Source organism: Oncorhynchus kisutch, linkage group LG22, assembly GCF_002021735.2.
Source record: "Oncorhynchus kisutch isolate 150728-3 linkage group LG22, Okis_V2, whole genome shotgun sequence".
Taxonomy (NCBI): Eukaryota; Metazoa; Chordata; class Actinopteri; order Salmoniformes; family Salmonidae; genus Oncorhynchus; species Oncorhynchus kisutch.
Window position 1 is genome coordinate 49992753 of NC_034195.2, and position 22195 is coordinate 50014947.

The 22195-nt window shown below is 45.3% G+C and overlaps 1 pseudogene across 1 annotated transcript in view; it reads left to right on the forward strand.

Annotated features, from left to right (window-relative positions):
• The first annotated feature begins 3495 nt into the window (after positions 1-3495).
• Positions 3496-22195, forward strand: part of LOC109867052 (filamin-C-like) — a 49462-nt pseudogene continuing 30762 nt past the window's right edge. The window contains exons 1-11 of the transcript XR_004204816.1: positions 3496-4362; positions 9490-9738; positions 14738-14835; positions 17266-17422; positions 17799-17995; positions 18209-18371; positions 18746-18946; positions 20515-20652; positions 21147-21273; positions 21535-21671; positions 21875-22068. The product of XR_004204816.1 is annotated as a filamin-C-like (transcript). The remainder of the gene's footprint in view (positions 4363-9489; positions 9739-14737; positions 14836-17265; positions 17423-17798; positions 17996-18208; positions 18372-18745; positions 18947-20514; positions 20653-21146; positions 21274-21534; positions 21672-21874; positions 22069-22195) is intronic.

A 22195-nucleotide genomic window follows, 5' to 3' on the forward strand; every position in this document is an offset into this window, starting at 1 on the left:
CACTTTTCCAAGGTTTGTTGCATATAGAGTCTCTTATCCATCCCACTGTGTCCCCATTGTGACCAGATTAGCTGGTGCCTGCCTGTATGCAAAGTAACTAACAGATACTATTTTAAAATTATATTTATTTATTTTAAAGACAATCACTGATGGCATAAGTCAATGGTGCCACCTGTCAATGATTTTAGAGGGTCGGTTTAATGACGATTTAAATGGTTTGACCATCCAGATCTGTTTACGCTAGATTGATATCCAGACAACAATGCCTGTTAATTGTCTACACCTGTCTATAAATGTGGGCACATAAACTTTTTATAATGATGTTATTGATAAGTTATTTTAGGCTAATAACACAACAACATACAGCCAATCACTCTGTTGAACATTCTCAGAGCTGTAGGTCACTTAGACAACAGCCCGACTTTGCAGACTAATGTCTGGTCTAAATATCATTAGTTGATGTCAGCGTTTATGGAATTTGCCTGGCATGACATAATATGACATCAAAGTTTCCCTCAGCTCCCTATGCCCGTGAGGAGGTCAGGGGTCATTTGACCTCTGGTCAACAATTGCAGAGCTGCATTGAAAGGGACACTAGTCTTCATGGAGGAAAGCATTGTTGACCTCTGTGAGATTGTTTATTGACAATACATATTTCACAGAGAGGTGGCACATAATTGTGAACCATACGTAATGACAATGACTTTCGTAGCCCGATGAACAACTAGCAATATGACCTCATGGCTCATAATCAAGCTTCCCAAATCTCTCTCTCTCTCTCTCCCTCTCTCACCCTCTCCCCTCTCTCTCTCTCTCTCTCTCTCTCCCTCTCAACTCTCTCTCTCTCTCTCTCTCACCCTCCCTCTCTCTCTCTCTCTCTCTCTCTCCCTCTCTCACCCTCTCTCTCTCTCTCTCTCTCTCTCTCTCCCTCTCAACTCTCTCTCTCTCTCTCTCTCACCCTCCCTCTCTCTCTCTCTCTCTCTCTCCCTCTCTCACCCTCACCCTCTCCCTCTCTCTCTCTCTCTCTCTCCCTCTCAACTCTCTCTCACCCTCTCTCTCTCTCTCGCTCTCTCTCAACTCTCTCTCTCATCCTCCCTCTCTCACCCTCTCTCTCTCTCTCCCTCTCTCACCCTCTCTCTCACTCTCTCTCTCTCCCTCTCAACTCTCTCTCTCTCCCTCTCAACTCTATCTCTTCCTCTCTCACCCTCTCTCTCTCTCGCTCTCTCTCAACTCTCTCTCTCACCCTCCCTCTCTCACCCTCTCTCTCTCTCTCCCTCTCTCACCCTCTCTCTCAACTCTCTCTCTCTCCCTCTCAACTCTATCTCTTCCTCTCTCACCCTCTCTCTCTCTCTCTCTCGGAGATAAAGATAATCCCTATCAGTTTAAATATTCTTAAAATTATTTAGCAATTTGGTAAAAGGTGCAAAAGGACAACATAACCATCAGAGGCTAAACACTGAAGCCCCGTTTATACCCGGTGCTGACATCCGCCCTTTGTCCTGATCTTGTCCAAATTCTGATTTTGCCCACATCTGCAGGTGTAGATTATTTAAACGACACACTGTGATCTGATTGTGATCAGATCTTTCTGACCACCTCCAGGGTTAGTCAGGCAATGTGTGATTTGTGTCTGGATATCAATACAAGTGTAAACAGATCTGGATGATCAAACTATTTAAATCATCATTATACCGGTCTCTAAAATCATGGCATCAGCAATTGTCTTAAATAAATACATTACCGATCAAAAGTTTTAGAACACCTACTCATTCAAAGGTTTTTCTTTATTTTTTAAAACTATTTTCTACATTGTAGAATAATAGTTAAGACATCAACACTATGAAATAAGTGGGACGGCGTATCGCTGCAGTATCGCTGCGTATCGCTGCAGAATGCTGTGGTAGCCATGCTGGTTAAGTGAGCCTAAATCACAGACAGTGTCACCAGCAAAGCACCCCCACACCATAACACCTCTTCCTCCGCTTTACGGTGGGAAATACACATACAGAGATCATCCGTTTACCCACACCGCGTCTCAAAAAGACACAGTGGTTGGAACCAAAAATATCAGATTTGGACTCCAGGCCAAATTTCCACCAGTCTAATGTCCATTGCTCGTGTTTCTTGGCCCTAACCCTAACCCTAACCCTTGTGTTTCTTGGCCCTAACCCTAACCCTAACCCTCGTGTTTTTTGGCCCTAACCCTAACCCTCGTGTTTCTTGGCCCTAACCCTAACCCTCGTGTTTCTTGGCCCTAACCCTAACCCTCGTGTTTCTTGGCCCTAACCCTAACCCTAACCCTCGTGTTTCTTGGCCCTAACCCTAACCCTCGTGTTTCTTGGCCCTAACCCTAACCCTAACCCTAACCCTCGTGTTTCTTGGCCCTAGCGCTTGATGGTTTTTGCGACTGCAGTTGAAGGAATGTTCAAAGTTCTTGACATTTTCCATATTGACTGACCTTAATGTTTTAAAGTAATGATGGACTGTCGTTTCTTTGAGCTGTTCTGCCATAATATGGACTTTGTCTTTTACCAGATAGGGTTATCTTCTGTATACCACTCCTACCTTGTCACAACACAACTGATTGGCTCAAACTCATTATAAAGGAAAGAAATTCCACAAATAAACTTTTAAAAAGGCACACCTGTTAATTAAAAGACATTCCAGGTGACTACCTCATGAAGCTGGTTGAGATAATGCCAAGGCAAAGGGTGGCTATTTGAAGAATCTCAAATGTAAAAATGTGGTTACTACATGATTCCACATGTGTTATTTCATAGTTTTGATGTCTTCACTGTTATTCCATGTAGAAAATAGTAAAAGTAAAGAAAAACCCTTGAATAAGTAGATGTTCTAAAACTTTGGACCGGTAGTGAACATTCACATTATTTTTAAAGAATATCTGTGAAAAAATGTGCATACAGGGAGGCACCAGCTAATTTAGTCACTATGCGGAAACATTGAATGGATACTATTTTAAATATTATGTGTGGACGTGACACCACAAACCTTGATCAGATAGGCTACTGATTTGTTGATGTCAGCTCACGGTGTAAACAAGGCTTCTGTGTAGGACATTCATCAATAATAAATAATGTTTAAAGGATTTAACAGTGGTAAAAGGCCAATAGGCGAAATAACAACATAAATATAATATCGCCTAATCCACAACGACATGAGCCACATATTAAAACCCACTTGATTTTAGGATGCGTCATTATCTTTTCTTGTCTAAATTGTTTAACAATTCAGGAGCTCGATCCCTGATCATAACACACTAGGCTACTTTACAACAACGAAGAAGTCCCGGCATCCCACCACCCAAAGTGGAGTGACTAAAAATACAACGCGCTGTCACAACTGTTGCGCTGGGTGGGGGTCCACCAATCACTGCCCGATCATCCTTTACGGCCAATCCTGACTCACCCCGTTATCCATATGGATTAGAAAATAGCCTATGATTGTAGTTATGACTATGGGGTCTACGACGGGTGTGACGTGACCCCCAGGGTCTCTTTATATACCCCACTCTTTGCCCACCTCACACCATTCAAGTTTAACCAACAGACTCCAGTGAACTACATTGCTACTCTACTCCTCAAGTGCTACAGAGCGAACTGGACTGAAGGACCATTTTTCAAAAGCGACATTCTTCTCTGAGCATATCTATTAAGAGGCAGCGACTACATTTGTCAAGCCACTGCCAATTAAAAACCCGCGACAGGCTGCGTTGCAGTAACAAGGACTGTAAATCGGATCAATTCATCATTGTCCTGACAAGAAGAGGCTTCTTCACAAGGACATCCGAAAAGTCTCCGGGACACTTTTTTTTTTAAAACTCTCTTCTCCCAAGTTTGAACTTTTACCACAGCAAGTGCGCTCGAGCTTGACATCGACACGCTAAACTTTTTTTGCAGATAACTTCACACATCGGTCTGACTTGCTGTATAAAAAGGGACACACGGAAAACCGCCAACATGACGAGCAATAACACACATTACTACGACGACAGCCAGCCACCGCAGCACTACCAGGGCACTGACAACTTCGAGGGGGACGAGGAAGACGAGATGCCGGCTACGGAGAAAGATCTTGCCGAGGATGCACCATGGAAGAAAATCCAACAGAACACCTTTACAAGATGGTGCAACGAGCATCTCAAGTGTGTCAATAAGACCGTGACAGACCTCCAGAAGGATTTTGGCGACGGGTTAAAGCTCATTGGGCTCCTGGAGGTTCTGAGCCAGAAAAAGATGTACAAAAAACACCACACCAGACCCAACTTCCGACAGATGAAATTGGAAAATGTGTCCGTCGCTCTGGAATTTTTGGACAGGGAACACATCAAGTTGGTGTCTATTGGTAAGTGACAAGTGAGCTTTTGGGCTGGAATGTTTTTAATACATTTTTGAGAGAGAGAGAGGAAGAGAGAGAGAGGAAGAGAGAGAGAGGAAGAGAGAGAGAGGAAGAGAGAGAGCGAGAGACAGAGAGAGAGAGAGGAAGAGAGAGAGAGAGACAGAGAGAGAGAGGAAGAGAGAGAGCGAGAGACAGAGAGAGAGAGGAAGAGAGAGAGAGGAAGAGAGAGAGCGAGAGACAGAGAGAGAGAGGAAGAGAGAGACAGAGACAGAGAGAGAGAGATAGAGAGAGAGAGACAGAGAGAGAGAGAGACAGAGAGAGAGAGAAAGAGAGAGAGAGAGAGAGATAGAGAGGAAGAGAGAGAGAGAGAGAGAGCAAGAGACGCAGAGAGACAGATAGAGAGAGAGACAGAGAGAGAGGGACACATACAGAGGGAGAGAAAGAAAGAAAGAAAGAAAGAATGGAATAGGAATAAGGGGAGGGGGAGAATCCAGTGCATAATCTGGACAGGCCAGACAGGATGGAGCAGCACATTATTTTGACAAAATGTTACAAAGTTATTATGAATTAGTACATTGACTGTCAGTGTCATTTCACAAAATCTTTGGGCTTGCCTTATGATGGCATGCACATGACTCTCTGTGATGAATGCACATGACTCTCTGTGATGAATGCACATGACTCTCTGTGATGAATGCACATGACTCTCTGTGATGAATACACATGACTCTCTGTGATGAATACACATGACTCTCTGTGATGAATACCCATGACTCTCTGTGATGAATACACATGACTCTCTGTGATGAATACACATGACTCTCTGTGATGAATACACATGACTCTCTGTGATGAATACCCATGACTCTCTGTGATGAATACACATGACTCTCTGTGATGAATACACATGACTCTATATGATGAATACACATGACTCTATATGATGAATACACATAACCCTCCGTGCATCAGTCACATTACACTTACTAGAACAGGGGAATAATGGGTTTTTCACAATAGCAGACCTTAGATTGTCGACCACATATTATTGAGAGAGACCCGTATGAATCGTTCTGCTGAGTGACTCAGCCTGAGTCTAAACATCTATCTACACCTCAGTATTATGCCACTTCCTGTCAACCCAGCTTGTCAGGTGCTCTACATGCATGGCTTTCACAAAATGGCCGTTGGTCAGCCATCTCTATGGAAACTCTTACAGCATAGGTACCATTGAGATCACTGGCTGATGTCCAAGACACGCCGTCTACTCTGGACGATGTCAGGGCCAAGACACGCCGTCCACCCTGGACGATGTCAGGGCCAAGACACGCCGTCCACCCTGGACGATGTCAGGGCCAAGACACGCCGTCCACCCTGGACAATGTCAGGGCCAAGACACACCGTCCACCCTGGACGATGTCAGGGCCAAGACACGCCGTCCAACCTGGACGATGTCAGGGCCAAGACACGCCGTCCAACCTGAACGATGTCAGGACCAAGACACGCCGTCCAACCTGGACGATGTCAGGGCCAAGACATGCCGTCCACCCTGGACGATGTCAGGGCCAAGACACGCCGTCCACCCTGGACGATGTCAGGGCCAAGACATGCCGTCCACCCTGGACGATGTCAGGGCCAAGACACATCGTTCACCCTGGACTTTCATGTCCATCTATAGTGTTTTTCTCAGACTATTACAGTGGTACTGTCAGGTTGGGCTCTGGGCTCTGCTGGGTGGAAATTCACTAGGACTGTGTTAATGAGAAAGACACACACACACACACACACACACACACACACACACACACATCACACCCCCTCTCACTCCACAAACACTCCACACCTCATAATCACACCAGTTAAAGGTCAGAAGAGTCATGTTAGGTGGAGAGGAAGGGGTGGACAGCCAGTCCCTGTTACCAGACATGTAAGGACTGTAGGATCATTCTTATGATCATTGTCATGTCATTGATTTCCTTGTTGACTGTCAGGATGCTCCCAGATTTCCTATGGTGGTTTAGTTGGCTACATAGCCCATACAGACCAGCTTAACAGTAGGTGCTTGGTTATCCTCTGGGATCCCTCTGTGTGTGGAGGGGAGGGTTAGGCTGGCTGAGGGCATGTGTCCTGGTTTGGGATAAGAGTGATAAGCATGGAGGTATTGTGTCCCTAGAGGTAGCTAAGCCCTGGGAGGAATAATTGAGTTATAGATAGCTGGACCCTGACCCCTGGACATTGCACATCCTTCCTTCAGGGATTTAGATGGGGTGGCAGGGTAGCCTAGTGTTTAGAGCGTTGGACTAGTAACCGGAAGGTTGCAAGTTCGAATCCCCGAGCTGACAAGGTAAAACTCTGTCGTTCTACCCCTGAACAAGGCAGTTAACCCACTGTTCCTTGGCTGTCATTGAAAATAAGAATGAGTTATTTTAACTGACTTGCCTAGTTAAATAAAGGTAAATAAAAATTAAAAATGGAGAGAGCTAGATACACCAGAGCAGAGTGTGGGAGGTAGATACTCCAGAGCAGAGTGTGGGAGGTAGATACACCAGAGCAGAGTGTGGGAGGTAGATACTCCAGAGCAGAGTGTGGGAGGTAGATACTCCAGAGCAGAGTGTGGGAGGTAGATACACCAGAGCAGAGTGTGGGAGGTAGATACTCCAGAGCAGAGTGTGTGAGGTCTATGTTTGGGAGGTAAGAGGGGACTCTGGACATGTTATCACAGTCATATAAGTACATCTGGATTGACCCATGTCTCCGAACAGGAGAAGCTCCAGAAGTCCTGTTTAATTTCATTTCTTTCAATGTTTCTCATTTCTCTAGTTTAGGTTTAGTATGTTAGTTGGTTATTACTGCATGGTCGGGAACTAGAAGCACAAGCATTTCGCTACACTCGCATTAACATCTGCTAACCACGTGTATGTGACCAATAACATCTGCTAACCATGTGTATGTGACCAATAACATTTGATTTGATTTGTGAGTGTGTTTACTTAAACCATCTCATCATTAAAGTTTTGGACTAGAGAAGAGAAACCCGGCCTCATATTTCACTAACAATAAGATTTATTAAACACCCGACCGTCTGTCTCTCTGCCGCGCTGACTGATTACTCTCCCTCCACGCGGCCCGGTGAAATTCCTGGTGTGACCGCCTTTTTGAGCGGGGGGTTGTGAAGGGCACGGCAAGTGTATGTGTGTCATGATGCCCGAGGGAACTCTCTTCGGCTATCGACCTAACGCCTAAGGAATGTCCCAAGGTTTTTGCAGTATAGTGTCAGTAAAGAGGTTAGGGGGTCACCCCCCTCCCCATGCCCAGGTCTGTGTGTGGGTTGGGGAGTGGCAGGCGATATCCCTGTGACCTTGTCAGCTTTGACAGAAACAGGATAACGGCGGCGCTGTCGTTCCTCTCCTGACGCCTGCTGTCTGTCTTAGACACAGCAACACCAAGCTCTGGGTGAACGGTGAACAACACGACACAGGGTGAACAACACGACACAGGGTGAACAACACGACACAGGGTGAACAACACGACACAGGGTGAACAACACGACACAGGGTGAACAACACGACACAGGGTGAACACCAAACCTTTAAACGACTTCTCTGTGTTGTCACAGCAACCTACAATAATCAAGGAATTGACACTGAGGAATGAGGACAGTAAAAAAAACACCTGTCTCACTGGCACACACTGTTTGTTCCTTTTGACCACATGACCACATGGCATACAGCTGTCTACAAAGCCTGAGACGCCATTATCAACACCACACCACCTGGCCATGCCAGTCAGTCTAATGGTCCTCATCAAACAGTCATCAAGCAACACTGTCAGGACCAGAGGTCACTAAATAGATATCAGAGTCAGAGATAGGCAAGTCACATGACCACCCTCTCCACTTACTACAACTGTTTCTAAACTGCGTCTACCTTTCTGTCCAACGAGGTCATATCTTGGGCAATTCTTCTGTCCAGAAAGTTTAGTATAGCCTTTTTACGGGTTGTGGTACACTTTACCCTGTCCGGTTTACTGTCTGCTCTAAACCAATGAAGGACGTTATTATGTAACTGTTTGGTTTCAGTTGAGACGACTACTCTAAGAATACACTGGTTAAGTTTTTCGGTATACTTTATTGTCTGCTACTTAGTGCTTCTTCATTGATTTACCTCGTACTGAAGGTCACTGTTACTAAAGTGCTTTCAAAGCAATTTAAATCCAAGTGCTGTTGACTTACTAAGGATTCCATTTCAACATATGTTGTCAGCTGTTGATCTGTTCTTGTCCATGCTGGCCTGTCTGTCTGTCTGCCTGTCTGTCTGTCTGGTTTGTCTGTCTGTCTGCCTGTCTGTCTGTCTGTCTGTCTGTCTGTCTGTCTGTCTGTCTGTCTGTCTGTCTGTCTGTCTGTCTGTCTGTCTGTCTGTCTGTCTGTCTGTCTGCCTGCCTGCCTGTCTGTCTGTCTGGTTTGTCTGTCTGCCTGCCTGTCTGTCTGTCTGGTTTGTCTGTCTGTCTTCCTGTCCGTCTGTCTGTCTGCCTGTCTTTCTGTCTGTCTGCCTGTCTGTCTGCCCGAACTCCTGCCCGTCTGTCTGTCTGCGGAATACCAAAGATACTCCGTCACTCTCCTGACCAGTCAATTATTGTGTAGCCTAGTACCTGTAGTGGAATTTAACTCTCTATTGAAGACACTAACAGACACAAAACACATTAGATATCCCTCTTGTGTCCTGTCTACTCACTCTCTCTCTCTCTCTCTCTCTCTCTCTCTCTCTCTCTCTCCCTCCCTCCCTCCCTCTCTCTCTCTCTCTCTCTCTCCCTCTCTCTCTCTCTCACTCCCTCCCTCCCTCTCTCTCTCTCTCTCTCTCTCACTCTCTGGCCTCCTCTCCCCCCCACCAATTCAATTCAAGGGGCTTTATTAGCATGGGAAACATATGTTTACATTACTAAAGCAAGTGAGGTAGATAATAAACACAAGTGAAGTAAACAATAAAACATTTACAGTAAACATTACATTTTCAAAAGTTCCAAAAATATTAAAGACATTTCAAATGTCTCTCTCTCCCTCCTCCACTCGTAGACATTAAGTCAATCATGGATAGGAAGCTAAATCTGACCCTGGATCTGTATTCCTCTCCCCTCCAGACTCCAAGGCCATCGTGGACGGTAATCTGAAACTGATCCTAGGTCTGATCTGGACTCTGATCCTGCACTACTCCATCTCCATGCCCATGTGGGAGGATGAGGATGATGAGGAGGCTAAGAAACTGACCCCCAAGCAGAGGCTGCTGGGATGGATCCAGAACAAGGTGCCTGAGCTACCCATCAACAACTTCCACCGCGACTGGAGGGATGGCAAGGCCCTGGGAGCCCTGGTAGACAACTGTGCCCCTGGTAAGAACTGACTCAGGAACAGTTTAGTGTGAGGCCCTGGGAGCCCTGGTAGACAACTGTGCCCCTGGTAAGAACTGACTCAGGAACAGTTTAGTGTGAGGCCCTGGGAGCCCTGGTAGACAACTGTGCCCCTGGTAAGAACTGACTCAGGAACAGTTTAGTGTGAGGCCCTGAGAGCCATGGCAAGTTCCGGGGTCAGCTATGAGTTACGGTGGTGAGAGGTCAGGGGGCAGCTATGAGTTACTGTGTTGAGAGGTCAGGGGTCAGCTATGAGTTACTGGTGAGAGGTCATGGGTTAGATATGAGTTACTGTGGTGAGAGGTCAGAGGCCAGCTATGAGTTTCTGTGGTGAGAGATCAGGGTCAGATATGAGTTACTGTGGTGAGAGGTCAGGGGTCAGATATGAGTTACTGTGGTGAGAGGTCAGGGGTCAGATATGAGTTAAAGTGGTGAGAGGTCATGGGTCAGATATGAGTTACTGTGGTGAGAGGTCAGGGGTCAGATATGAGTTAAAGTGGTGAGAGGTCATGGTCAAATATGAGTTACTGTGTTGTCAGGGTCAGCTATGAGTCAGTTATTGTATTTGATATGGTATCATGGTATCATTTACACAGCCTGGTGGGGTCAGTAGGCCTCAGTGGTCATGTTGAGCCAGAGAGAGAGAGACGGAGAGAGACAGACAGACAGACCGAGAGAGAGAGAGATCGACAGACAGAGAGAGAGAGACAGTAAGAGACAGACAGACAGACTGAGAGAGAGAGAGAGAGATCGACAGACAGAGAGAGAGAGAGAGATCGACAGACAGAGAGAGAGATCGAAAGAGAGAGAGATTGACAGACAGCGAGAGAGAGATCAACAGACAGTGAGAGAGAGATCGACAGACAGAGAGAGAGAGAAAGATCGACAGACAGAGAGAGAGATAGAGAGAGATCGACAGAGAGATAGAGAGCGAGAGAGAGAGAGAGAGAGAGAGAGAGAGAAAGAGACAGACAGACAGACAGACAGAGGACGCCCCTGCCAGCTGTCTCTGACTGAGTGAAGGAGCTCTCTCAGGCCCAGAGGTCGTAAGCCTGGCTTTAGTGTTTATAGCCTCCACACACAGCAACGCCAAATTTGGGCACGATTCCTCTTCATCTGCCAAGGGACATGTGCTTAGATGCTTGGGGTTTAAAAACAGCCTGTTCTGTGCTGGAAATGCATGAGGATGAGCTTTGGAGCAGGAGTGCCAAGATTCACACGGATGACTCGTTGACTTGAAAGCACTCCAATTTGACCAGAGGTTACAGCACACTCTGACCCTCTGGCACCAAGCCTTAGAAAGACACATTTTTTTTGGTGTTCTAGAATAGAGAGAGGAGTCTAGAACACTGTGGTTGACTGTTTACATGGCTAGAAATCCTGAGATATGTTACAGCAGCTCTCCGACACCCAGCGAGCTACAGATGGTGTGACCATACAAGGCCATGGTTCTTTATTCAACCCCTAACAGCATTTAGAAAGTTGACAAATCCGTCTCCAGTCCAATCCTTAGTGAGGCTTATGTAGTTAAGTTAAGCATTTCTCTAGACTGACCGCTGGTAGGTTTATTTGGAGATAACAGGTGTACAACAAGAAAAGTCATCCTCTCCTTTGTTTGTGACTATTTCTCCTGTATCCCTGACGATAATCTTCTGTGTCCAATTGAAATGTAATAAAGCTCTGTAATATTATATTTTGAGGTGGAGGAGACCAGGCTTAAGTCCAAAGCTGAAATCACCTAGAACTTGAAACACAGAATGTTCTCCTTCTACGGTAGTTCTACTGTCCTAATGCATTCCTTTCAGAAGATCCAACCGTACTCCACCCAAACGTTGGTGATTTTTAAATCGTAATGTTATTGTGGTGTGATGCATCCACACCCATTGTTTCAAGTTGCCATAGTAACGTTACAGTAACATCACACAGCAGCTCCGCGGCGTGTCCGGTAATAACAAGATAATAGACTCGTGTTGAGCGACTGTCAGGGAACTCACTGCACAGCTAACAGCTAATCCACTTTAAGCATTAACCAGCGCACGGCAGGTTTAGCACGTAGAAATATAACCACACTCCAGTCAACCTGTCACGGACCCATTGACTTGAATGAGAATGCTCGTTCTAGTAAGTCTATTTCGTTGGGCGTTAGCCTGTCTGCTTCAGCCTTCTGTGTCCGACAGGGGAAGTACAAATACGTCTGTTGCTTTTGTTGTTTTGAAATTCGTAGCCCTTCCATCGAAGGCTAGCAATGCTCCTATCTATACAAACTGGAGCAGAGCAGCGTGGGTAAATACAGGGTCACATGGGGTGGTAGGGTGTTAGTAGCAGTTAGGAGTAGTAGCAGTTAGTAGTAGTAGCAGTTAGTAGTAGTAGTAGTAGTAGTTAATAGTAGTAGTAGTAGTTAATAGTAGTAGTAGTAGTTAATAGTAGTAGTAGTAGTAGTTAATAGTAGTAATAGTAGTAGTTAATAGTAGCAGCAGTAGTAGTAGTAGTTAATAGTAGTAGTAGTAGTTAATAGTAGTAGTAGTAGTATTTAATAGTAGTAGTAGTAGTTAATAGTAGTAGTAGTAGTAGTAGTTAATAGTAGTAGTAGTAGTAGTAGTTAATAGTAGTAGTAGTAGTAGTAGTAGTAGTAGTAGTAGTAGTAGTAGTAGTAGTAGTAGTAGTAGTAGTTAATAGTAGTAGTAGTAGTAGTAGTAGTTAATAGTAGTAGTAGTAGTAGTAGTAGTAGTAGTAGTAGTTAATAGTAGTAGTAGTAGTTAATAGTAGTAGTAGCAGTTAGTAGTAATAGTTGTAGTTAATAGTAGTAGTAGTAGTTAATAGTAGTAGTAGTAGTTAATAGTAGTAGTAGTAGTTAATAGTAGTTAATAGTAGTAGTAGCAGTTAGTAGTAGTAGTAGTTAATAGTAGTAGTAGTAGTAGTAGTATCAGTTAGTAATAGTAGTAGTAGTTAATAGTAGTAGTAGTTAATAGTAGTAGTAGTAGTAGTAATAGTAGTAGTAGTTAATAGTAGTAGTAGTTAATAGTAGTAGTAGTAGTAATAGTAGAAGTTGTAGTAGTAGTAGAAGTAGTAGTAGTTAGTAGTAGTAGTAGTAGTAGTAGTAGTAGTAGTAGTTAATAGTAGTAGTAGTAGTTAATAGTAGTAGTTAGTAGTAGTAGTTAATAGTGGTAGTCGTAGTAGTAGTAGTAATTAATAGTAGTAGTAGTAGTAGTAGTAGTAGTAGTAGTAGTTAATAGTAGTAGTAGTAGTTAATAGTAGTAGTAGTAGTAGTAGTAGTGGTAGTAGTTAATAGTAGTTAATAGTAGTAGTAGTAGTAGTAATAGTAGTAGTAGTAGTAGTAGTAGTAGTAGTAGTAGTAGTAGTTAATAGTAGTAGTAGTAGTTAATAGTAGTAGTAGTAGTAGTTAATAGTAGTATTAGTAGTTAATAGTAGTAGTAGTAGTAGTAGTGGTAGTAGTTAATAGTAGTTAATAGTAGTAGTAGTAGTAGTAGTAGTAATAGTAGTAGTAATAGTAGTAGTAGTAGTAGTAGTAGTTAATAGTAGTAGTAGTAGTTAATATTAGTAGTAGTAGTAGTTAATAGTAGTAGTAGTAGTTAATAGTAGTAGTAGTAGTAGTTAATAGTAGTAGTAGTAGTAGTTAATAGTAGGGTAATGGTGATGAAGTTGTTTCTGTGACCAGATGGGACACTGTTATATTTCTGCACAGTCGTAACCCCAATCCCATTCTAAAACCCCTATCTTTCCATACTTCCCCCCCTCTCCCTCTCTCCTGTCTCTTCCCTCTCTCCCTCTCCTCTGTCTCTTCCCCCTCTCCCTCTCTCCTGTCTCTTCCCCCTCTCCCTCTCTCCTGTCTCTTCCCTCTCTCCCTCTCTCCTGTCTCTTCCCCCTCTCCCTCTCTCCTGTCTCTTCCCCCTCTCCCCCTCCTGTCTCTTCCTTCTCTCCTGTCTCTTCCCCCTCTCCCTCTCCCCTGTCTCTTCCCCCTCTCCCTCTCTCCTGTCTCTTCCCCCTCTCCCTCTCCCCTGTCTCTTCCCCCTCTCCCTCTCTCCTGTCTCTTCCCTCTCTCCTGTCTCTTCCCCCTCTCCCCCTCCTGTCTCTTCCTTCTCTCCTGTCTCTTCCCCCTCTCCCTCTCTCCTGTCTCTTCCCCCTCTCCCTCTCCCCTGTCTCTTCCCCCTCTCCCCTCTCTCCTGTCTCTTCCCTCTCTCCTGTCTCTTCCCCCTCTCCCCCTCCTGTCTCTTCCCCCTCTCCCTCTCTCCTGTCTCTTCCTTCTCTCCCTCTCTACTGTCTCTTCCCTCTCTCCTGTCTCCTCCCCCTCTCCCTCTCTCCTCCCCCTCTCCCTCTCTTCCTCTCCCCTGTCTCTTCACCCTCTCCCTCTCCCCTGTCTCTTCCCCCTCTCCCTCTCCTCTCTTCCCTGTCTCCCTCTCTCCTGTCTCTTCCCTCTCCCCTGTCTCTTCCCCCTCTCCCTCTCTCCTGTCTTTTCCCTCTCTCCTGTCTCTTCCCCCTCTCCCTCTCCTGTCTCCCCCCTCTCCGTCTCTCATGTCTCTTCCCCCTCTCCCTTTCCCCTGTCTCTTCCCCCTCTCCCCCTCCTGTCTCTTCCCCCTCTCCCTCTCTCCTGTCTCTTCCCTCTCTCCCTCTCCCCTGTCTCTTCCCCCTCTCCCTCTCCCTCTCTCCTGTCTCTTCCCTCTCTCCTGTCTCTTACCCCTCTCCCTCTCTCCTGTCTCTTCCCCCTCTCCCTCTCTCCTGTCTCTTCCCCCTCTCCCTCTCTCCTGTCTCTTCCCTCTCTCCTGTCTCTTCTCCCTCTCCCTCTCCCCTGTCTCTTCCCCCGCTCCCTCTCTCCTGTCTCTTCTCCCTCTCCCTCTCTCCTGTCTCTTCCCTCTCTCCTGTCTCTTCTCCCTCTCCCTCTCCCCTGTCTCTTCCCCCTCTCCCTCTCTCCTGTCTCTTCCTCCTCTCCCTCTCTCCCGTCTCTTCCCTCTGTCTCTCCCTGTAGGTCTGTGCCCCGACTGGAAGGCCTGGGACCCTAACCACCCTGTGGAGAATGCCAGAGAGGCCATGCAGCAGGCTGACGACTGGCTGGGCGTGCCCCAGGTAAGACACAATACTCTGTGGTGACAGTTCCAGGGAAAGCCCCATGAAGCCACACGTAGTGGAGCCAGTGAATGAGGTTGGGGATAATATCCACTGAGAAGCAATGGGTCTTTATACTACAATGTATTTACTTTTGGTTTGTTATTCAGTGAACACTTTAACAAGATGTGTTTGTAAATGATGTGTTTGTTGGAGTGTTTAGATGCACATTCAATACTAAGATGATAAGGTGTAGATTTGTTAGATTCTCTAAGGTGTATATTTGTTAGATCCTCTAAGGTGTAGATTTGCTAGATTATCTAAGGTATAGATTTGTTAGATTCTCTAAGGTGTAGATTTGTTAGATTCTCTAAGGTGTAGATTTGTTAGATTCTCTAAGGTGTAGATTTGTTAGATTCTCTAAGGTGTAGATTTGTTAGATTCTCTAAGGTGTAGATTTGTTAGTTTCTCTAAAGTGTAGATTTGTTAGATTCTCGAAGGTGTAGATTTGTTAGATTCTCGAAGGTGTAGATTTGTTAGTTTCTCTCAGGTGTAGATTTGTTAGTTTCTCTAAGGTGTAGATTTGTTAGTTTCTCTCAGGTGTAGATTTGTTAGTTTCTCTCAGGTGTAGATTTGTTAGTTTCTCTAAGGTGTAGATTTGTTAGTTTCTCTCAGGTGTAGATTTGTTAGATTCTCTAAGGTGTAGATTTGTTAGATTCTCTAAGATGTAGATTTGTTAGATTCTCTAAGGTGTAGATTTGTTAGATTCTCTAAGGTGTAGATTTGTTAGATTCTCTCAGGTGTAGATTTGTTAGATTCTCTAAGGTGTAGATTTGCTAGTTTCTCTAAGGTGTAGATTTGTTAGATTCTCTAAGGTGTAGATTTGTTAGTTTCTCTAAAGTGTAGATTTGTTAGATTCTCTAAGGTGTAGATTTGCTAGATTCTCTCAGGTGTAGATTTGTTAGATTCTCTCAGGTGTAGATTTGTTAGATTCTCTAAGGTGTAGATTTGTTAGATTCTCTAAGGTGTAGATTTGTTAGTTTCTCTCAGGTGTAGATTTGCTAGTTTCTCTAAGGTGTAGATTTGTTAGTTTCTCTCAGGTGTAGATTTGTTAGTTTCTCTCAGGTGTAGATTTGTTAGTTTCTCTAAGGTGTAGATTTGTTAGTTTCTCTAAGGTGTAGATTTGTTAGTTTCTCTCAGGTGTAGATTTGTTAGTTTCTCTCAGGTGTAGATTTGTTAGTTTCTCTCAGGTGTAGATTTGTTAGTTTCTCTAAGGTGTAGATTTGTTAGTTTCTCTCAGGTGTAGATTTGTTAGTTTCTCTCAGGTGTAGATTTGTTAGTTTCTCTCAGGTGTAGATTTGTTAGTTTCTCTCAGGTGTAGATTTGTTAGTTTCTCTCAGGTGTAGATTTGTTAGTTTCTCTCAGGTGTAGATTTGTTAGTTTCTCTTCTGAAACAGAATCTGTGAGCTGTACTATTTGAGTGAGTGTTTCTCTACTTGTTTATCTGACACAGTGTACATAGTCTGGGTTAAGAAGGACCGTTAGTGACATGGCATAGCCTTACGGTGAATATTGAGCAGAGTGTGTGCCATGGATTCCCAGGCCCAGGGGGCTGAATTCTCCGCAGGCTGAGGGCTGTAGATGAGGTGTGGGAGAGGGCTTGGCTCAGGGCTAAATCCCCTGACTGCATGGCTTACTGAGGCCGCAGTCCTGCTGTACCAGGGTTAAATATAGACAGACAGCTTTACACCAGACTGATACTACCAACCTGGCAGAGGGAAGGAGGGAGAAGGAAGAGGAGAGAGACAATTATATAGAATAGATTATAAATACATTATAAATAGTATCTAGGCAATGTGCCTTCACATTGGTATACAGAACAAATACATGTCTGTCTCCCTGTCTGTCTGTCTCCCTGTCTGTCTCTCTCCCTTTCGGTCTGTCTCCCTGACGGTCTGTCTCCCTGTCGGTCTGTCTGTCTCCCTGTCTCCCTCCCTCCAAGTCTGTCTCCCTGTCTGTCTGTCTCCCTGTCTGTCTCTCTCCCTTTCGGTCTGTCTCCCTGTCGGTCTGTCTCCCTGTCGGTCTGTCTCCCTCCCTGTCTGTCTGTCTCCCTGTCTCCCTCCCTCCAAGTCTGCCTCCCTCCCTGTCTGTCTCCCTGTCTGTCTCTCTCCCTGTCGGTCTGTCTCCCTGTCGGTCTGTCTCCCTCCCTGTCTGTCTGTCTCCCTGTCAGTCTGTCTGTCTGTCTCCCTGTCGGTCTGTCTCCCTCCCTGTCTGTCTGTCTCCCTGTCTCCCAGTCTGTGTGTCTCCCTCCCTCCCTGTCTGTCTGTCTCCCTGTCTGTCTGAAAACATTTGTGCCATGAACTCTGTTCCCCAAGGAGCAAATGGGTTTAAGTCAAGTTAGACAATTGTGGTTGTACAGTATTAACCTTACACCCTCTGCTTGTTGACTAGGTGATCGCCCCTGAGGAGATTGTCGATCCGGATGTGGATGAACACTCAGTGATGACCTACCTGTCCCAGTTCCCCAAGGCTAAACTGAAGCCTGGCGCTCCCCTCAAACCTAAAGGCGTTCAGCTGTACCCCAACAAGGCCAAGGCATACGGACCTGGTGGGTGCTCACTGAGATAGAAACCATGAACACTGTAGTTGAATCAGGACTTGGGTTGAGAAATTCCTGGAAACATTCCCAAAATCCCCATGTTTCTCAGGAATCTCGGTTGCATGATTCTCGGGAATCAGGAGGCAATAAGCAGGGAAGGAAACTTCCCTCCAGGATTTCAGAAACATGGCATAGTCTGGGTTAAGAACGGCCAGGCACGTTTAGAATGTTTCTAGGGTATTTGCAAACCCAAGCAACTGATAAGCATAATAGATTGTTTTATACACATAGACTCAAACATATCTAACTGGCCATCTCCCACTCCCTCCCGTAGGTATTGATTCCCAAACATATCTAACTGGCCATCTCCCACTCCCTCCCGTAGGTATTGATTCCCACGGAAACATGGTTCTGAAGCCAGCAGTGTTCACAGTGGAGACTCTGCAGGCAGGTCAGGCCGAGGTGCTGGTCTATGTGACCGATCCCGAGGGACACACTGAGGAGGCTACGGTGGTCTTTAACAATGACAAAAACAGGACCTACACTGTCACTTATGTACCCAAGGTTGAGGGTGTCCACAAGGTAAACAAATGGCTGCCATCAATATCCCGTGTAGATTTATGTTATGTATTCTTTACGTTACTTTAGTAAAACTGTACATTACTCTACTTATTTTTTCTTGACTTGATTTCGACTTTACTTGTCTTTATTTTACAATCTACACATCTCATCGTCACAATGTACCACAAGAGCATTGGAAACTCACAGGAACATTTGAATGTTTTCCCCCCCCAGGTAAAAGTGCTGTTTGCAGGACAGGACATTGACAAGAGTCCCTACACAGTGAACGTTGCCAAGGCCATGGGCGATCCCAACAAGGTCCAGGCCAGAGGACCAGGGCTGGAACCTACCGGCAACGTGGCCAACAAACCCACCTATTTTGACATCTACACCGCAGGTATAAGGAGCAGGAAGTCAACCATGTTCCATGTTGGATCTTCAACAAGGACAAGAAACACAGTAACACTGATCAGATCCGTTTCTGGACAAAACTGGAGACACTAGAAGGAATCCCAAAACATTTACTGAGGATGCTACAGCAGCCCCTGAATTATTGACATATTTCTGTTGTAGTGTACAGGGCCTTTACTAGTCCTGTATTAGCAGACTGATATCTGTAGCCCCGGCAACATTTATTTTACCCCCAAACAACTTCCTGCGGCTATGCATTTACCCCGAGGGCCCACAACAATGTCCATGCATGTTTCCTTGTTTTGATCACATGGTTGATCAACAGCATTTTGATTGGTGTCTTCCTGTTGTCTTGTACAGGTGCTGGTAATGGTGATGTGAGTGTTGTCGTCGTGGATCCTGAGGGGAAGAAAGATACAGTGGAACTGATTTTGGAAAACAAAGGGGACAGTGTTTTCCGTTGCACCTACCGGCCCATGTTGGAGGGCCCCCACACCATCCACATCCTGTTCGCGGGTCAGGAGATCCCCAAGAGCCCCTTCAAAGTTCAAATCGCAGAGGGTGAGTTAGCACTGAGCTAATCAACTGTCACTAACTATCACCAACTGTCACTACAAAAATCACTGTTGGAAAATTGTGTCGTTCCGTTGTCGATCTGTCACTCTCTAGTTCCACAGTCTACAGCTATCTCGATCCCACGGCGGTACTAACAGGTTGTCACGACGACCGAGACCAGTTTAGTACTATGTTAAAGTTAAATGAACATCCTGTCTGTGATTTGTAGCTCCTCCCTCTATGGTGGGTCCTCCTCCAGTCCAGATTATCCCCCAGTCTTCCTTCACCTCTCCCGGGGGGGGGAAGGAGCCAGCGGGCAAGAAAGGGGGTGTCCCTACCCCCAAAGGCAAAAAGGGTCGACCAAGTTAGTATGGGCCCTCCAGGTGGACGCCTGCGCCCGTTCTGCCCGCTGATATGCTAGCCGTGCCCCACCGTCCCTGTGCACTATACTATGCCATTTGCCCTATGCCTTGCAGGTGCCCTGTTTGCTTCCTGTGACGGGGGCAATGCTATACCATCTGAGTGCCTTGCTTGGGCGCCTGCCGCCTCGCCTGTGGCAGCTTGATGTTGGAGACTGATATTTCTAGCCCAATTTTGTAGCAAAGTGAACATTGTAGTCAGAAACTATCCAGCAAAGTTATTTCAGTCTTTGTGAGACAGTGCTTCACAGATTGCATTACGGAAATGCAGTGTCAAATGTTTATCGCTTGCTGTGATTCCTTGATCTTGGGTTAGCATTCATAGGTTTGATTGCTTCAAACTAATGAGCGTAGCCAAGCCCGCAATCAGCGCTTCCGTGAAATGTCATTTTGTCAGTTGATGCCTGGAATCGCCATTCATGTTTTTATGCTGCGACCATTACATGAGTGTGTATTATACGGCGTGACTCTCCTACATTCAGCACTGTGCTGTTCCTCCTATGCTGCATTGTGTTCATAGCTGGCATCCTATGGGAATTGATTGACTGATGATGTTCTGTGTCCTTCAAGAAGGCATTCTTTGCAGCATCTTGTTTGCATATGGCGTTATACCGTATGGGAATGTCTGTCTATCTATCTATCTATCTATCTATCTATCTATCTATCTATCTATCTATCTATCTATCTATCTATCTATCTATCTATCTATCTATCTATCTATCTATCTATCTATCTATCTATCTATCTATCTATCTATCTATCTATCTATCTATCTATCTATCTATCTATCTATCTATCTATCTATCTATCTATCTATCTATCTATCTATCTATGTATCTATCTGTCAATCTATCTATATATCTATCTGTCTATCTATCTGTCTATTCAATTCAATTCAAGGGGCTTTATTGGCATGGGAAACATGTGTTAACATTGCCAAAGCAAGTGAGGTAGATAATATACAAAAGTGAAATAAACAATAAAAATTAACAGTAAACATTACACATACAGAAGTTCAGAAGTTTACAAATGTCATATTATGTATATATACAGTGTTGTAACAATGTACAATGTACAAATCTATCAATAGGTCCCACACTGTTAGGCCAGTCTATGTTCCACTGTCCTTAACCATGCCTCTCTCTCCCTCTCCAGCCATCAATGCCAACGCGTGTCGTGCCACGGGCCGAGGCCTCCAGCCTAAGGGGGTGAGGGTGAAGGAGGTGGCAGACTTCAAGGTCTTCACCAAGGGAGCCGGCAGCGGAGAGCTCAAAGTCTCCGTGACTGGACCAAGTGAGTCAGCACTCTCCTCTCTCTCTCCTCATTTCCCTCTTCTCTCTCTCCTCCCCTCTCTCCTCCCCTCTCTCTCCTCCTTTCTCTCTTCTCTCTCTCCTTCCCTCTCTCCTCCTTTCTCTCTCCCCCTTTCTCTCTTCTCTCTCTCCTTCCCTCTCTCCTCCCCTCTCTCTTCTCCTTTCTCTCTTCTCCCTCTCCTTCTTTCTCTCTCTCCTCCTATCTCTCCTCCTTTCTCTCTTCTCTCTCTCCTTCTTTCTCTCTCTCCTCCTTTCTCCTTTACTATTTTATTATCCTCAATCATCTCTCTCTCTGGGAACTCTCTCTTCATACAACTTGCTGATCTTCTCTTTAATCTTTCAATGTAATACCTTGACTTCCTCTTTGTTTGTTCCCTCTATAGTTTATTAGGTCATGGATTTGTGATGTGCATCAGAGGCTGTATCAGAGACTACAACAAGGTCCTGTTATTAATCATACTGTGCTTCTCCTCTCAGGTGGAGCAGAGACACCAGTGAAAGTTAAGGATATTGGTGATGGTGTCTATGAGTGTGAATATCTCCCTGTCCAGACTGGTAAATACACAGTTAACATCACCTGGGGAGGACAACTCATCCCACGCAGGTGAGCATTATACTATCCACCAACCAGCCCCTAACTCAGTTTAACACAGCCCCTGACTCAGTTTAACACAGACCCTGACTCAGTTTAACACAGACCCTGACTCAGTTTAACACAGACAAATTCATAGAAGACTACTTAGGATTTGTGGTAGTTTTTACTTACCTTAGCACTGATCTGGAATCAGGGTAAGACTATTTGCTTAATGTAAGTGTATACTACGGTTTTTATCTTGAATAAAAGTTGTGTCTGTGTCTCCCTCAGTCCCTTCGAGGTGGAGGTGAGTGAGGAGGTTGGCCCTCAGAAGGTGAGAGCTTGGGGCCCCGGGCTGCTGACCGGCCAGGTGGGCAAGTCAGCTGACTTCGTGGTCGAGGCCATCGGCACCGAAGTAGGAACTCTGGGTAAGTCAGGACATGAGGGCCCCGGGGCATTGTGGGTAATGTAGTTGAACCAGTAGAGTAATGGATTAGATACACTGCTTCTTCTCTGAAGACACCAGTTCAGTTGGTATTCTTACAGGTGAGCAAGGGGACATTAACTGGGTGCCTCTTGACTGATTAGGAGACTAAAGTCTAAAGTTATTCATACTCCCTCCTCTCTCTAGGTTTCTCCATCGAGGGTCCGTCCCAGGCTAAGATAGAATGTGACGATAAGGGTGACGGCTCCTGCGATGTCCGCTATTGGCCCACTGAGCCAGGTGACTACGCCGTCCATGTCATCTGTGATGACGAAGACATCAAGGACAGCCCCTTCATGGCCCACATCCTGCCTGCAGCCAATGACTGCTTCCCTGAAAAGGTTAGCTCCACCCACCACTCCAGCTAGCTCTGCCCTAACAGTAGTAGTAGTGTTTATAAAACACGAAAACACACTGATGTACACATAAACACACACAAAAACACAAACACACAAGCAAACAAATAAA